Below are 17558 nucleotides of genomic sequence, written 5' to 3' on the forward strand. Positions count from 1 at the left end.
TGAAGTATAGGTTGTTCTTCTTTCTCCTTTTCCTTTTAAATATTCACCAACTCATAATCTATTACTCACAAGCATTGTTAAATTTATGCATAGAGGCTTCTGGGTTTTAGAACTATGGGATATCTTAGATCCTTCTATTTGCACGTTGGTCCTCGCCTAGTATGCATATGAATTACAGATATTCCTCTTTCAGTCAAGATCCGGAGGCCAGAGCAACGTATCGTGCGGCTCGAAACACGTACGAAATGATAAAGATAAGAGACAACGAAGAAGTAGAAAAGTCGTATGGCTCACTCTCTCATCTCTAGGATTAGCTGATGTGGCAGACAAATTTATAGAATAATATTATATATAATCATAAAATAAATAAATATTATATAGTCACTCTTTTATTATTAAAAAATTAATTTTTTTTAATCTCATTTTGTATTTGTTTTTTATAAATGATTGCATATGCATTCACTATCATTTCTCATTTGCAGGACACCGCGTCACATAAAAGACCAATTTTGTTCCAGCTTGATTAACTGCATACGTGTCCTTAATTTCCGTTCAAGCACCTAAATAACCGGACAATTATTGCCTAATATTCTTATACACTGCTATTACATTTCCAACGTGACCCAACAGCAGAATGACACGTGCATTCAGCAAGCCAAGATGCTTGGTCAAAATGGGATAAAGCCAAAATAAGCAGGCGTGAAGGACATTATTTGTGTGTAATATGCTCTATAAAGAAAAATTCTAAATAATCTGAGAAGAAATCACGTTTAGGATTCCTAGGCATTTTGTCGTCAAGTAAACGCCAGAGAACATTGGCAAACGTGGAATAGATGTTTGTATTTTTTTTCTATTGTTTAAACAAATCATATATATATATAAAGAAATATAAGCAATAAGTTGATGTTATAATATTAAATAATTTTTTTTATCAGTTATTATTCACCAGTCTACATCTCACATGATATCTTATAAAAAATACTCTATGTTTTATAAAAAAAATTATCAAATATAAGATATGAAGATGAATAATTATTAATGACTGATGTATAATAAAACTCTATAATATTTTGACTAACTTTTATTTATGCTATTGGCCAAATTTGAGGGTTTTAAAAAGAAGAAAAATAGATATATAAAGTAAATTTTACAACACTTATTATTACCAGTATAACTATTTTAAATAATATTAAATGAACCAAAAATATTATAAAATCACTATATACGTCTCTCTCACTTGAGAGTTTTAAATTCGGACAAGAGTTTTAAAAACTTTTTTTTTGTAATATTTAACCCTATCGGTGTAGAATCTTTGAATAGTGTAAGCCTCACATTAACATTTAATATTACCTTAAATTCTTTATTATTTTTTCTATTAAATTGAATAACATAATTAAAAGAAGAAAGTCATACTATGCCTCTTAATTTATATCATTCATTATGCCATCTCAATTGTGGTGAAACATGGCTTATTAAAAAAAAAAATTTAAACACAAGCATAAAAGGGTAGGAGGAATTTAAGATTTTAATCTTCATATTTTTGTATTCTCGGGAGTAATTTTGTTTTGAATATATATTTTTAAAATTTTTTTAATAAGCCACTTGGCACCACATTGTTGTGCCATATTAAGAGGGTAAAGTGAGTGGTATAAATTATGAGACATAATAGCATTATTCATTCTATTAATTTTAGAGTAATGCTAGATACAGACTTACAGTCTTAGAATGTACAAGCTATACGCATTCTCTTTAAAAAAGTGGGATCCATTATTAAAAAAATAATTTTTTATGTGTATTTCAGATTTATCTACTTATTTCAAAGAGATTGCGTGAAGCTTGTACATTCTATTATTACAAATATAATTTCTCTTTGTTTTAGTTGTAATAATATGATATTATTTGCACGATATACAAGCAAAATATAATTACAAATAAAATGAGAGTAGAGTTTTAAGTATAACATTTGTAGATATTTATTTAATGTAGGACAAATGATCTTTGCATATACTTTTAAGGGAGTTGGGTTCTAGAGACATGCCTCTAAAATGTTTTCAAACAAACTTCCCAAAAAAAGGTGGTTAAGTGATCAAAACAACTTTAACATCTTGATTCTTAACATTGTTTTTTAGTTTACCATTTCAATTCTCAACATTGTTGAAGAAAAAGGGAGGCAATTATTTCCGACATGAATGAATATGATAGAGCGGTTGACGTGTTCTCTTTATTTTTTTAAAATGATTATCGAGTCAAAAAGTTAATCAGGAATGCAACTCATTGATGCATTGAAACGAAAAAAGAAGAATGCAAAAAAAAAAAAAAAAAAAAAAAAAAAAAAAAGGAAGGTAAGTGTGCAAGACTTCAAGGAAGTCTCATCCAATGATCAAGTTACTCGTATCATAAAATGGTTAATCAATGATAAATTGTACGTGAATACACTCCATATTCGTTTATATATATACGAGAGTTTCTTGGTAGAAGTCTCTGTTTTGACACTTGTCATCTTTATATTTGATTATGTTTTTGACTTTAATTATATATATAATTTTTTATTTTTTTTATTTTTTCCTCTTACCAAATATATTGTATATCGATGATGAGTAAAAGAATTCAATTAATTTAAGAAAAAAAAAAATAAGTATGATATGTGGAGATGATAAATACTAAAACTCTTTCAAAATATTATTGATCTAAACTTGGTGTAGATCTAATCTTTACACGTTCTAAATATGAGAGCAATATGAGAGCATTGGCATTGAATTAGCTTTTTTATTCTTCAAATTTTGACTAATATGTAACTTTTTCACTTTTATCTAATCATTCAAAACTTAAAATCTATATTAGATTAGTCATCATACTCTCTATAATAATAAAATATTATTATTTTTTATTTTTATATTTTTATAATTAATTAATTCTATTTTCATAACCTCCTATAATCTCCAATAATTATATTTATTTTTATTTTCACAATCCAATAAATAAAATTTCATCACACACGATATCAAGGAAAAGAGCTGCTGGAAAGAGAAGGAGCCAAAATATAATAAACAATGAGTTTAGACTTGTTACAGGACTTTTCATATTTGAAAAGAAAAATGAAATTATTGTAACTCATATTTGAGATGAAAAGTCTTTGGCTAATTCAATGTGGGCCAGTTATTGTTAAAATTAGTCAAATATAAAGATGAAAAGGTATTTGGCCAATCCAATACCAATGCTCTTAGTGGTATAAATTAGAAATACTAGCATTACCCTACTTCAAAAGTTAGGCCCATCCTTTTTTTTTTTAAAAAAAAGGGAAAAGTAGGCCCATCTACAATACTATGGCCTGTTTCAGGTCTGTAACGAGTTTAAGAAATAGCAAGCCCGGCCCATCTTAGTCGGCTGGATGCTAAAACCCGCCAAATCCGTCCAATTGGCAACCGCCCTCCCTACTTGCTGAAGGTTTTGGCGCCAAAATTGGAATCAGGACTCTTTTTTGTTGTGATTAGCGTTTCATCGGAGGTCCTGCCTCTTCGTCTACTACTCTCCGGCAGCGATGGCTCATTCCTCCATTCAACTCGAGCAAAATCAGCGGCCCGATTTCCTTGGGCTCGAGAGGCAACAACTAACAAGTGCTGCGCGTACTCTGCCCTCTTACAATTCCAGAAACAGTCTAGGCTCCAGTGTCAGTCTTGCTTCATATCGGATATTGAGAAGTTTTTGTTCTTCAAAGAGGCAAGATTTTAAAGCATTCGTGCTTAGCCTGCTATCTTTTAATTGTTCAGTAGCGGATGTTGCAGTTTGGTTTAAGAGAAGTTAGTTAAACTCGTTATAAGTACAAAATTGACAGTAAATATCACATTCTCAAAAGGAATGATAGTTTTCCGAAGTTTCCATATTCTGTGTATTTCATGGATTTTGACTCGTTCACTTTCTAATTACATTTGTTTGTAATTTAGGAGTGTGGCATATATCTATCGAACAGTTCAATGCTCCATTTTTAGATGCCGACCACAATTCTCTGTTGCAGGCAGTTTTTCATGCCCTTGACAATCCTATTGGTTCCTAATCAACAACTTTTGAACCTATCCATATATAATTACTTGTTCTGTTCGTCCATAATGTTTCTATTATAGTTTTCCTTGCACGTTCCTAGATATGTGAGCCGATTTTATTTTAAGTTGTTTCATTGTACAAAATATGCAATTCCATCTAGGATATCAGTTAACCAACCTTTGTTCTAGCAATGGCAGAGAAAGTCTGTAGGCATTTCATGGTCCTCCACCAATTTAAGTCATGCTGCTTGTGAGTAACTCTATGCATATTAGCTAACCAACTTGGCGACAAACAAGTATTTATATATTGTTGGGAATAAGTGTAGCTAGGACTAACACGAAGTATAGTAGCGGAACTAAAACGAAAAAGATAGATGACAATCACACAGAATGAACACCAAGAATTAAGTGGTTCGACTCAAAACGAGCCTACGTCCACTGGTGGGGTCGGTATCGAAGATTTCACTATCAACAGAGATGGAGTACAGATCAATACAACAAAACTTCACAAGGAAGTTATCTCTCAAACTCACTCAAGACTTCTCTCTCAAGAAAACACTAAACAAGAGCAAAAATGAATTCTGAAGTCTTAACAATGAGAGAGGCGCCGTTTGATATTTATAGCAAAAGTGAGAATTCACTTTTGTGAACATTGGCTCGAGCGAACGTCGAGCGAGTGTCGAGCGAACGTAGATATTCTGTACTTCGCTCAAGCTAACAGTTGTGCGAGAGACGAGCGAAGCTCTCTGTCTGAACTCGCTCGAGCTGGGTGTCGAGCGAGGATCGAGCGAAGCTCTCTGACTTGGATATTGCTCGAGCTGAATGTCGAGCAATACTTGAGCGAAGCTCTCTGTCTGAATTCGCTCGAGCTGAACGTCGAGCGAATATCGAGCGAAGCTCTCTGTCTGAATTCGCTCGAGCTGAACGTCGAGCGAATATCGAGCGAAGCTCTCTGTCTAAATTCGCTCGAGCTGAATGAACCTCCGCTCGAGCGAATCTACGACACTTGCACTGTTCAACCAGAATTTAAGCCACCTCATAACAAATCTCCACCTTGGCTTGAACTCTGCCAAAACACCAAAAAACCTCCGACCACAAAACCAATCCCACCACCACCAAATCCCTTACGGGAATAACAAAATGCGAACACCAATCAAGTCCAAACAAAATTTGAACTTGTATACTGCAACTGGCTTAGTCATCATATCTGCTGGATTCTCTGTAGTAGCAATCTTCAGAATCTGTATAGCACCCTCTATAACAATCTCTCTGAGAAAATGGTACCTGACATCAATGTGCTTCGTTCTTTCATGATACATTTGATTTTTGGTCAAATGTATTGCACTCTGACTGTCACAGAATACTGAGATCCTATCTTGTTGTAAACCCAAGTCATTGACCAAGCCTTTCAACCAAATGGCCTCCTTAACAGCCTCTGCTGCTGCCATGTACTCTGCCTCGGTAGTTGATAAAGCAACAGTGGATTGCAGTGTTGCTTTCCAACTGATAGCTGACCCACACAGAGTGAAAACATAACCTGTCAATGATCTTCTTTTATCTAAGTCTCCAGCATAATCTGAATCAACAAAACCAGTAACTTTGGGACTGAGATCGACATCTCTATCAAATATTAACCCAAAGTTCAGGGTTCCCCTCAAATACCTGAGTATCCATTTCACAGCCTGCCAATGAGTCTTACCTGGGTTAGCCATATACCTGCTAACTACGCTCACTGCCTGTGAAATGTCTGGGCGGGTGCAAACCATTGCATACATGATGCTGCCAACTGCATTTGAATAAGGAACACTAGCCATGAACTGTTCCTCTTCATCTGTCTGAGGAGATAGGCAAGCTGAAAGCTTAAAGTGCGTAGCAAGTGGTGTACTTACTGGTTTGGAATCAAACATCCCAAATCTCTGAAGCACTTTCTCAATATACTTTCCTTGGGACAAGTACAACTTTCCAGCTTTCCTATCTCTGAAGATTTCCATTCCCAAAATCTTCTTTGCAGCACCTAAGTCTTTCATTTCAAACTCATTTCTGAGTTGGGTTTTTAACAAACTTATGTCAAATATGCTTCTAGCAGCAATAAGCATATCATCAACATATAATAGCAAATAAATGAAAGACTTATCAGATAATTCCTTATGATAAACACAACTATCATAGTTACTTCTCAAATAACCATGATCAATCATAAAGGAATCAAACCGCTTATACCATTGCCTTGGCGACTGCTTCAAACCATATAAAGACTTCTTCAATCTGCATACATGATCTTCCTTGTTTTCAACAATGAATCCCTCTGGCTGATGCATGTAAATGGTTTCTTCAAGTTCACCATGTAGGAACGTTGTTTTAACATCAAGTTGCTGTAGCTCTAAGTCATACAATGCTACTAAAGCTAGTAGCAATCTGATCGAACTGTGTTTCACCACTGGAGAGAAGACTTCAGTGAAGTCAATGCCTTCTCTCTGACTGAAGCCCTTAGCAACTAAGCGTGCCTTGTACCTTGCATCTGTATCACCCTGGATTCCCTCTTTTCTTTTGAAAACCCATTTGCAGCCAACAGTCTTTACCTTCTTTGGCAACAGAACCAAATCCCATGTTTGGTTTTTGTGAAGAGACTCAATCTCTTCAGTCATAGCTGCGCACCACTGTGCAGATTCTACGCTCTTGACAGCTTCTGAATAACTGGAAGGTTCCTGACCAACAAAATTCTCTGCCGTAGTAAGAGCATACATAACCATATCTGCATGAGCATATCTCTGAGGTGGTCTAATCTGCCTCCTCTGTCTACCAGTTGCTATACTGTAGTCTTGCTCACCTTGTGCGCCGCTACTTGAATCAGAATCACGCTCATCTTCAATAGCATGATCTTGGGCACCGTTGGGCAGCCCTTGTGATGCTTCCACCTGAAACTCCACCTGCTTTCTAACATCCTGTTCTTGTCTTGTAGACTCAGAATTCGGTCTAAGCATGGATTTTTCATCAAAAGTGACATCCCTACTGATTACAAACTTGGGTGATCTAGGATCAGTACACCACAACCTGAATCCCTTCACCCCACTGGCATACCCAATGAATATGCCCTTCTTTGCCCTTGGCTCAAGTTTTCCATCATTAACATGAAAATATGCAGGACAACCAAAAATTTTCAAATTTGAATAATCAGCAGGAGTATCAGACCATACCTCATTCGGAGTCTTCAAACCAATCGCTGTGGCTGGAGAGCGATTGACCAAGTAACAGGCCGTGTTGATTGCTTCAGCCCAGAAATCCTTAGCCAAGCCTGCATTAGAAAGCATGCTGCGAGCTCTCTCCAAGAGGGTCCTGTTCATCCGTTCAGCTACCCCATTTTGCTGTGGAGTATGTCTAACTGTACGATGTCTGGCAATACCCTCATTTTTGCAAAATTCATCAAACTCACCTCCGCAGAACTCCATACCGTTGTCAGTGCGAAGTCGCTTGATTTTCTTGCCCGTCTGATTTTCAATCAAAGCTTTCCACTGTTTGAAGTTGACAAACACATCACTTTTCTGCTTCAAAAAGTAGACCCAAACCTTCCGAGAGAAATCATCAATGAACGTAAGCAAATATTGAGCTCCACCTTTTGACGGGACGGAAGATGGGCCCCAAAGATCAGAATGAATGTAGTCCACAGAACTTTTGGTTCTGTGAACCCCTGTAGAGAACTGAACTTTGCACTGTTTGCCAAACACGCAGTGCTCACAGAAATCCAGTTTCCCTATCTTCTGATCACATAACAAACCCTGCTTACTCAGAATTGACATTCCCTTTTCACTCATATGACCCAACCGCATATGCCACAAACGAGTGACATCTGAATCTGGATCATCAGAAACTGACACTGCAGCTGCACCTGTCACGGTAGAGCCCTGAAGGAAATAAAGACCATTTGTCTTATCTCCTTTTATCACAACCATAGAGCCCTTACTGACTCTGATAGCTCCACCTTCACCAGTGTACTTGTAGTCCAGAGAATCAAGAGTACCCAAAGAAATAAGATTCTTTTTCAAATCTGGAATATGTCGAACATTAGACAAAGTCCGGACAATTCCATCAAACATCTTGATTCTGACTGAACCAATTCCAGCAATTTTACAACCCATATCATTCCCTAACAAAACAGAACCTCCGTTGACCGATTCATAGTTAGTGAACCAGTCCCTCTTGGGACACATATGGAAAGTGCAAGCTGAGTCCAAAACCCACTTGTCACTAAAGCGACTATTGGAGTCGCTTATTGCTAGAACAAGATCTAGGTCGTTAGACCTATCATCAGCAACACTAACGGCATTAGATGAACTAGTGCCGTCCTCTTTGTTTTTCAATTTTGGACACTCGTTCTTGTAGTGACCAAACTTATGGCAGTAATGACATTTGACGTTTTTCTTACTGAACGTTGTTTGTGAACTGCCCCTGGATTTCCCCTTATTCTTCTCTGAACCCCTGTCATTCGATCTACCCCTGCTTGAGGACCCCTTAACAAACAAACCACTAGCTTGTTCATTAGTGTTCTTCACACTCAATTTATTCCTCAACTCCTTAGAATTCAAAGCAGACTTTACATCTACCAAGGAAATTGTATTTCTACCATACAACATGGAATTCACAAAGTTCTCAAAAGATGTGGGTAATGAACATAAAATAATTAACGCTTGATCTTCTTCTTCAAGCTTAATATCTATGTTCCTCATATCCATAATGAGTTTATTAAACTCATCTAGGTGTTCAGAAATAAGAGTACCTTCCTTCATTTTGAGAGTGTATAACCGTTGTTTCAAATACAACCGGTTAGTGAGAGATCTCTTCATGTACAGATTCTCAAGTGCAGACCAGAGACCAATTGCTGTTTCCTCATCAGCAACCTCTCTTAAAACTCCATCAGATAGTGACAAAAGAATAGTACTGTGTACCTTTTCTTCTTCTTCTTTCGAAGGAGCCGGAGAATCTTCAGATACTGATGCTTCTAATACTTTTGACAAGCCTTGTTGTCGCAGTAAAGCCTTCATCTTGATGCGCCATAGACTGAAACTGTTCTGACCGTCAAATTTCTCCACTTCGAACTTAGCCATAGCCATCCCTCCAGATCCTGAGCAAAGCTCTGATACCAGTTTGTTGGGAATAAGTGTAGCTAGGACTAACACGAAGTATAGTAGCGGAACTAAAACGAAAAAGATAGATGACAATCACACAGAATGAACACCAAGAATTAAGTGGTTCGACTCAAAACGAGCCTACGTCCACTGGTGGGGTCGGTATCGAAGATTTCACTATCAACAGAGATGGAGTACAGATCAATACAACAAAACTTCACAAGGAAGTTATCTCTCAAACTCACTCAAGACTTCTCTCTCAAGAAAACACTAAACAAGAGCAAAAATGAATTCTGAAGTCTTAACAATGAGAGAGGCGCCGTTTGATATTTATAGCAAAAGTGAGAATTCACTTTTGTGAACATTGGCTCGAGCGAACGTCGAGCGAGTGTCGAGCGAACGTAGATATTCTGTACTTCGCTCAAGCTAACAGTTGTGCGAGAGACGAGCGAAGCTCTCTGTCTGAACTCGCTCGAGCTGGGTGTCGAGCGAGGATCGAGCGAAGCTCTCTGACTTGGATATTGCTCGAGCTGAATGTCGAGCAATACTTGAGCGAAGCTCTCTGTCTGAATTCGCTCGAGCTGAACGTCGAGCGAATATCGAGCGAAGCTCTCTGTCTGAATTCGCTCGAGCTGAACGTCGAGCGAATATCGAGCGAAGCTCTCTGTCTAAATTCGCTCGAGCTGAATGAACCTCCGCTCGAGCGAATCTACGACACTTGCACTGTTCAACCAGAATTTAAGCCACCTCATAACATATATGTTTTACTGGAAGTGTTCAATTCAGGGACAAAATTTCAGTATCAAACTTGAATGAAGTGGTATGTTGCACATGAAAGCAGCGAATGTTTTGTCTTAATTAACATTTTTGGAAAATCAAGTTTGTCTTCATATATATCATTGCTAATCTTGGCATCTTGTAATTAACCAAGAAATGATTAATGTGTTTATTAATTTGTCCCTCTGACCTACCCTTTTGATGCTATATTATCATTATGATATGCTGTGATGAAGTTAGCAGCTAAATTAAGTGATAGGATAAGACTTATAAATAAAAAAAATAAAAAAACTAAGTGATAGGATGAGGGACATGTCACATATATGGGCTCCTCTAATACATAGAAGACTTCTCTGCTTTGACAAGAGGGATAGGTACATGTCAAAAAGGTGTTTGCTGAAGATTAACTCTACAACACCCACTAGTTCTCTCAATGGTACTAACATGCTTATGTTGTTCCTCATATATTTGTGTTATGAAGCTGTAATGGTAAAGAGAAGTCCATCTTAATTATGAAAAGGCTTTGAACATACTAACGTGGTGTGGTTACTTAAATCTGTTTGTGACATCGTATATTTCCTCCACATTGTTGTTCATAGAGTTGATAATTAATATAGGTCTAGTGTCTTGGCATTCTTTAAGAAAAAAAGAGAGGATAAAATCATGATGTGAAAAATTTCAATAAAAACATCTTTTTAGCTTCTGCTCCAATTTCAGTATCTCAAGAACCATTACAAAATTAGTTTTACTTATTATAGATCTTCATTGGTGCTTGTTAGAATTTGGGGGTAACTTTTCATTGTTCCAAGCCAAATCTGGTGGGATTTTTTTTTTCTTTACAATGATTGTCTGTCGTTTCAAACTGAATATATCATGGGAAATCTTTTTTGTGAGGCAAACTAGACCGGTCACTACATTTAAAATGTAGGAGATGTTTTTGAAAAAGTCAAGAAATTGACTTCTCGTGTGTTCATCCATGCCTACCTCATTTTACGCGGTTGAGTGTCCAAGATAGAAGCATGAGAAAAGTTCCTTCAGTCTTAACTTTGATGCTCTTTCGAAAGACATTGGTGTCAAGGTTAACATTTGCCTATACTCATTCCAACATTTCATATGCCTTGTTCTGCAATATAAGAATTTGAATGCGCTTCATTCTTTGTTAAACAGGTACCTGTCGAGGATATGAAGCAATGATTGCTCGGATGTAAGGGTTGCTGAACCAGGGTTTGAATGTTCAAACTATTCAGGCGTAGGTCTGGGCTAGGCTCAAGTTCCCATGGCAATCGATAGAAAGAAAGAAAAAGAAGCAAAAGTATTAACACATTGAATTTTCATTCCTCCATATACATGGACCATGGTAACCTTTTGGATTAAATTTTTGAAAAGTTATCCTTTTTAAACTTCAAACGCCATTATTTTATATAATGTGGCAGTTCCTTTATTTTCTAGGTAGCCATGGAATATTTTTCAGTTCGACTTCCATTTAAAGATGATTTCTATTATCATCAATCAAGTGTCAATCGTATCTGTTACTCATGAAAACAGAAGTTTAGCACGTTTGCTTTAAGATTATTTGTATTTGTTTTAAAAGGAGTTTGCTTGGAGTTGAGAAAGAGCATCCACTAAGTATAATGATATTATGTTGTGTTGGGCACATTATTAAGCTTTATAAAGAAGATATATCAAGATCTAAGTTCAAAAGGCGTCAGTAGTACTGACTTAAATCATACTTCCTTTAGGTTTATAGAGGCTGGCCCGCAGGAGTTGGGACCTGCTATATTAGTATCCCCCTCTTTTCAAGGTGTCATTGGACGGACCTCAAGTACATTGACAACCTGCAAGCAGTTATCCGTCTTTCAAAAGTTCAGGCTATCTGCTCTATCACTGATGTGAATATGGCTTCACCAATGGTTTTTTAGTTGTGGTCTACTTTTGCGTGGTGTTTCAATGAACTATGAAGACATCCCAAACAGAGTTCATTTTACAGGGAATGCAAAATTATTTTAAACATCTTCTATTGTCAGCATTTGATCCCCTGAAATATTTCCTTGCGACTCTCAGTTGAATGTATGACTGTGTTGGTTCCCAACTGCTTAAATATATGGATAACAATGGCCAAACGTCTGATGCACTTTTTGGATGATGCTAAGGAACTTTCACTATCTAGGGTGGAGTCTAGCAGCGCTGGTTTTGTTGCCATATGCTATCTCTTATTCTACCCATGTGCTGTATGCCCTTAACCCCAATTCAAACTCATTGATTAGTGGCTCCTTGGAAAAGGGTCATGTTTCACCGCAGGGAAAGCTTGAGCTTGAACATGTTATTGAAGTCTGGAGGGTACCGCTTGGGTTCTCTAAAAACCTCACCGAATCAGTGTTCTATGAATATTTTGCTTGTGGATTTGAGTCACAAGGATCAGGTTCTTGATCTCCTTCCTTTGCTTGGTGAAGTTGTATGTTTCCTGGAAGATGTCTGTCTCAGAAGTAGTTTCAGATGAAAGTAGATACATGTATTGTGGCGATCATAATATATCCTTTGCTTGGCGATGGTGTGATAGGTTTCCTGGAAGATGTCTGTACTTCAGAAGTAGTTTCCAGATGAAAGTAGATACAGATATGGTGGCGATCATGTAATAACTACTGCCAAGAACAGTATCTGCCAGGTATGTGCAAAGATTGCTTGTTAGATTTACAAACTCTCATGGAGCTATGGTTGGTTGTTGAGGCACCATTTTATTGCAGGTTGGCAGGGTACCAATTCTGGATTGGGATTCCTCACGGATCCCATCATTTCATTCACAGAGTTTTGGACAGAGAGTATGACAAACCAATTCAATTTTGTAGTATACCATGAGCTGTTAATCTAACATTGAATTCTTCCTCACTTTCCAAAGGACGGGAATAGGTTTCAATTTTATAAAATCCAAGTACTTATTCCAAATTGATAACAACAATTGGGACATCATCGGTTACCACTAAAATCGTCATGGTTTTGAGAGGGAAGTTCATTTCCCACCTTGGGCCGCGAAGGGTTGATTCCCCTGGGGCCCAAGCCGACCAATGGATAGTCCGGCGCAAAAGCAACGAATGAAGGAGGGTAGAACTGGACCCGAGAAGACCCATTAGATACGGTGACTAGTCACGTCACCTACCCAAGCCACAACCCATACTGCCGAACAACGAGCACGCCGCATTAAATGGCCATAAGAACTAGCACGCAAGGTCAGAGCCTGACGTCTACTCATCACTCCTGTAATCACAACGGTGTGCACACATCCCCTTCTTCTACAACAAGAGACAAACTGATAAGAGGAAGAGCGACCCACATATAATACGGCAATGCAACAGCTGACATGATAGAGAAGGACCCTGCCACTATTATAACACTCGGTACACCCTTGCACGACCTGCTAGCAGTGGGCAGGGACTACTGTGACCAGGCATATAAGCACGTCTCGAGTTCAAGTAAAGGGATCTGAACATTTTCTCCTAGCATTTTCTACACAAAAGAATTATTCTAATTTAGACATAAGAGGTGTCACTCGCTAGAGTCCTCATCTTAGTGAATCTTACAAGTCTTCGAGAGGAACTGCTGAGTTGCCCAGATTACGAAACACTACATCAAAAAGTTTTGCTTTTAAGGGTCTTTTCCATTGACCACCCTTGCTCATGTTTCATCACGAAGATATTTGTGGTCGTTATAGATGAATATAGCGACAGACCACCTAATTGCTTTTGTCATGACAAGGTAACTCAATATCTGGTTTCATACCTTCGTGCTAGTCATTCCACATGTGATTTCACTATCGTGTCTGACATTGTTATGAAGTTCAGGATACCCGATACTGTCTGGCATACTTTGTCACTTGTCTTCAAACGAAGCAAGATGGTCTTGTTTATTGAGGTACTGCATCTACCATAGTTCTTTTGCCTATTGTCCTCCTCCACCCTTCCAGAAGAGTACTTTATGTACGCATGGAGTATATCTTAAAACATTTATTCCTCATTTAATGCTGTCTAAAATACTTATAAAAGATAATAATAAATACTGTAAGATTCATTTTATATGTCTATCTCTCTTTTTTTCTCATTTAATATTATCTAAAATACTAATAAATATTATAAAACTCATTTTATATGTCCATCTCTCTTTTAATTAGGACTCATTTTATACGTTCCGTCTCAAACTTGGTTATAAGCAGAATTTATAAACTTATCTATTTGTTTGCGGAATATCCTGTCTGCTAAAGTAGCAATTAAACTTTTTATGTATGCAGATGAAAGTCTTGTCCACTGCTCCAATGGCCACGCGGCCATCACATATAGAGATGCGGGATGGAAGCACCAAACATTAAACTGCAACTGTGATGAGTCGAAATCTTTTGACTATTTACGAAGCGACAGTTATATTATATATAATTATTTTTATATATTTTATTAATGTGATTGATAAAAATAATTATTTTATATTAAAAAAATAAGACAATAAGTACACATAAAATTTTTAAAAAACCCAACCATTCAGAGTTTTCATTCCTTTCTGCCTTCTTACCGACACCACCACTCACAAGTCTAACAAGCCCACAGCATCTTAAGAATACTACTGATATTGGTCCTCATTGACTCGAAACCTACTTCATCCATTTGAGTGAGAAGCTTAAAGAGCACCAAAGTTATGTCGAAATGGTATTCTCTTCATTTTGATCGTTACATTTAAAAATAAATAAATTAATGACATTAAAATTAAAATAACCAAATCACTCTACTATTTATAATTAAATAAATACCATCCATCTCAAAATGAAAATAAAAATGGTTACATTGCGACGTTCTTTAGATTAATTGACAACACCTCGATTTCTCATTAAAAGAATCAATGATTAAATCCCCTCTCTCCATGTACAAAATAAAAAATAAAAAATATTATCGTCTCATCATTTCAATTATCATTATTTTATGATGTGGCATTAGATATTGGAAATTATTTATTATATTTTATTTATAAATTTATCATTTAATATCATATTATAAGATGATAAGACGATGATGAAAAAAATGACGATGAATCAAATTTTTCATCATGTATTGTTGTGTGCATGGAAATATGGGAAGCACATGGAAGAGGGAACTCTTCTTGTGGATGGGTTGCGCACGCACTTTGGTTGTGTCCGACAAATAATGCACATTTTAAGTGATCTTTTAGCCTCTAAAGTCAACCGATGTTAATCGGATCACACGCAAGCTCCTGATCATATGATATATATTCCTTTTTGTTTCGCTTTCACAACCACTTTCACTGGCTGAGGGTTTGCTTGTATGGCATGATATAACAAGATTATCCAATTGAAACTTTCGATCAATGATCGTAGAGACTTTTGTCTCCTATGGTTAAATATGCTCAAGTGTCTAAACATTAGTGCTCCCATCTCCCCCATCTGAACCGTCCGATGCAAAAGCCAGACAGTTTATATGATTGGATGTCTTCTGCATGTCCACCAACTGATGGGTCCTATACCCCCCACTTAAATCCACGCATTCCATAAACAAAAATTATACATGAAGTTTACTTTATTAATATGATTGGTTTTATTATTTTTTTAATTTAAAATAATTAATTTAACAAATCACATTAATAGAATATATAAAAAATACATAAAAATAATTATATGTAGCACAATTTATTTTTTGGTTTTATTTTTTTTAAACTAATTAAATTCTTTTATTTATCATTTATATACTATATATTTAATAAAAAATAAAAAATTAAATATATTTTTTTTTATAAATATATGAATTAATAAATAAAGCTGTTAAAGCTAGCGATTGCTTCGGTGGAAGAAAGAGACAAGTGACGTGGCAGGTATGCGTGTTACGCACTCCGAGTGTTGTTGGTGTTGTACTTGCTTGCGAACAAAGCTTGGTGTTTTGCGGCACTAGAAAGTCACGTATGTGCGCTGATACATTTTAGAAAAATTCTTCTTATAGAATTATATATACAAAAAATTATATAAAATAAATTTATAAATTGATGTAATTTTATAGCATATTAAAATTATTTTATAATAAAAGTAATTTTATAATCTAACGTATTATATCAAATTACATAAATTTATAAGTTTATTTTTATATAATTTATTTATATCTAAAATATTTTTCATATATATGCCTATTTAAATAAATGAATAAAAATGACAGTTGGTATATGACGTGGGAGAAAATAAGTAACATTTTGCTACATTTTATAAGAATGACAGGAACAAGTCTCAAAACAATAAATTTTATGCAAGTTTTTTGTAAAAAAGAAATGAATTCTAAAAAAAATGAAGTTTTTATTTATATTTTTTTTCCTAATAAAATTTTATTTATTTTATAATACATTCAAAACTTGCAGACATGGTGATTCTACATTTTAACCCAACTCCTTGGATAAAAGTCTCCATTGAAGGCTTCACCTTCATTTGTCTAGTAAGTTAAACAGACACCCTCACACGTACTTCCATGTCCGTGTCAACACGCTCCTACCCATTTACAAAACAAAACAAAACAAGTGGTAATTGTATCTTCTTTTTTTTTTTCCTTATTCTTTCTCAATATTTGTTAAAGTAATCTCAAGCTTTAATTTAAATTTGTAATCTCTATCACATTAATTTCATATCTGTCACATTAATTGATGTGGTGCAGTTTAAATGGATTTTTATTCAACTATTTAAACAAAAAAATAATTTAAATGTGCCGGATCAACTTTTGCAATTAAGGATGACAAAATGCAAGAACATAATTTTCCTTTCTAAAAAAACAAAAATAGATTATTCTTAAAAGTTTCATTTTCATTTCAAGGGTTTTTTTTTTTTTTTTTAATTCTCTTCATATTTGTATTCAAGTTGATGCTGATTTCTTTTTTAATAAAAGAATCAAAATGACACTAAAACTTTAAAACATTGAGATTATATGATAGACAATGAAATAAAATTAAACTATGTATAAGGGATTTTCTAGTACATATCACCTAAATAAGATTCCTATGCTTGAGCAACATTTGACATAAATCTTAGACCTTGTAAAGTTATCAAATGAAAACTCAAATCAATGAGCTAAGAAAACATGATTGACCTTTAATAACCTATTTTTTAAAATAATGATTGTTTTAAAGCTTATTTAATAGTGTCATGTCAATAAAGTGAGAAAACGGTTTAATAATTTATAGTTATTACTTAAGTTTTAATCCATGATAAATATACACATAGATAAATTTTAAGATTTTTTGTTAAATTAATGGATGATTAATTTCAAATGATGGTTGGCCCAATATGTTTCTAAATGTTAAAGAGTACAACATGAAATAGCTGCCCATTTTGATCATTCACCAATTGTCTTATCTCATAATGATGAAGGGATTTCAGGTGGAGGTAAAATGCCTTTTAGACTTGAGGCAATGTGGGCTGACAGTGAAGAGTATGAACAGATTATTTCTAAGTCTTGGAGTTATGAACTAAGTATAGATGATAAGGGATGATGAGGAAGATAAGTAAGTGCAATGAGAAGTTGCAAAATTCGAACAAAAGCACTTTGGGACATGTTCAAACCAACATAAAGAATGCAAGATCAAAGATAAAACAGATTCAGAT

General features: G+C 35.5%; 1 long non-coding RNA gene across 2 annotated transcripts; it reads left to right on the forward strand.

Annotated features, from left to right (window-relative positions):
- The first annotated feature begins 10952 nt into the window (after positions 1–10952).
- Positions 10953–14326, forward strand: LOC121248739. 2 transcript variants are annotated; one of them, XR_005937506.1, is made up of 3 exons: positions 10953–12596; positions 12676–13681; positions 14211–14326. It is a non-coding gene; the product is annotated as an uncharacterized LOC121248739 (long non-coding RNA). The 2 variants fall into 2 exon arrangements; XR_005937507.1 differs by having other exon boundaries at positions 10953–11291; positions 11384–13681.
- The last annotated feature ends 3232 nt before the right edge of the window (positions 14327–17558 follow it).

This window comes from Juglans microcarpa x Juglans regia, chromosome 2D, assembly GCF_004785595.1.
Source record: "Juglans microcarpa x Juglans regia isolate MS1-56 chromosome 2D, Jm3101_v1.0, whole genome shotgun sequence".
In the NCBI taxonomy this organism is placed as follows: Eukaryota; Viridiplantae; Streptophyta; class Magnoliopsida; order Fagales; family Juglandaceae; genus Juglans; species Juglans microcarpa x Juglans regia.